Here is a 1,128-nt window from a genome sequence, read left to right on the forward strand (position 1 = left end):
AGTGGGTAACACGTCAGAATTTTCTGACGTGTTGCCTACTCACACGTCAGGAAATTTTTTTTCCTGACACCTACGTTTCTGACACTCGACACGCGTAAGAAACGACCCGTCAGAAAAATTTTCTGACGTGTCGGACACTATAACACGTCAGAAAACTCCTGTCATTAAAAAATGGTTTTTTTGTAGTGACATGGGGCGTGACAAAACTTTCTAGCTGGTGGCGGAGAAGTTTTATTGGCCAAGCATGAGGAAGGAGGTGGAGAAATTGGTGCGCTGTTGTAGGGTATGCCAAGTATCAAAAGGAGCGGCTACAAATGCCGGTTTATATATGCCGCTACCTATTCCGGAGGGCCCAGGGACTAATGTGAGCATGGATTTTGTGTTGGGTTTACCTCAGACCCAAAAAGTTTCAGACCGCGACACGCGATTCCTTAGCAACTTTTGGCGGTGCTTATGATAGTTATTTCTAACAAGGCTTGATTTCAGTAGCGCTTACCACCCACAAACGGACGGGCAAACGGAGGTTTTAATCGGTCATTGGGGGCGTTGCTTAGGAGCTTGATGGGTGAGCATCTCAAATCATGGCACTAGCAGTTGTACCAAGCTGAGTTCGCTTAATATCGGTCCGTCAACCAGAGCATCGGCCTTAGTCAGTTCACCGTCATCTATGGGATTAATCCGCGAGCACCACTGGATTTAGCACCTCTCCCTGATTTAAAATGGATACACACCAAGGCGGAGGATCTTATTGCGCAAATACAAAAAGGTCACAAGTTAACCATCAAGAACCTACAAGAATCAATGGCGATGTACAAGGCCGATGCAAACAAGAATCGGAGTGCTTTGAAATTTGAAGAAGGTGATTTTGTGTGGACGGTTTTAACTAAAGATAGATTTCCTATTGGTGAGTACAATAAGCTAGCGGCTTGCAACATTGGTCTGGTAAAGATTGTGAAGAAGATCAACCCCAATGCTTATCAGTTGAAATTACCGAGCCATATCAAGATGTCCGATGTTTTCAATGTCAAGTATCTTGTGCCGTTTATGGAAGACTCGTTGGAGGAGGATGCGAATTCGAGGGTGAATTCTATTTAACCTAGGGAGGATGATGTAGACTACAATGCTTGG

This window comes from Corylus avellana, chromosome ca2 (assembly GCF_901000735.1).
Source record: "Corylus avellana chromosome ca2, CavTom2PMs-1.0".
Taxonomy (NCBI): domain Eukaryota; kingdom Viridiplantae; phylum Streptophyta; class Magnoliopsida; order Fagales; family Betulaceae; genus Corylus; species Corylus avellana.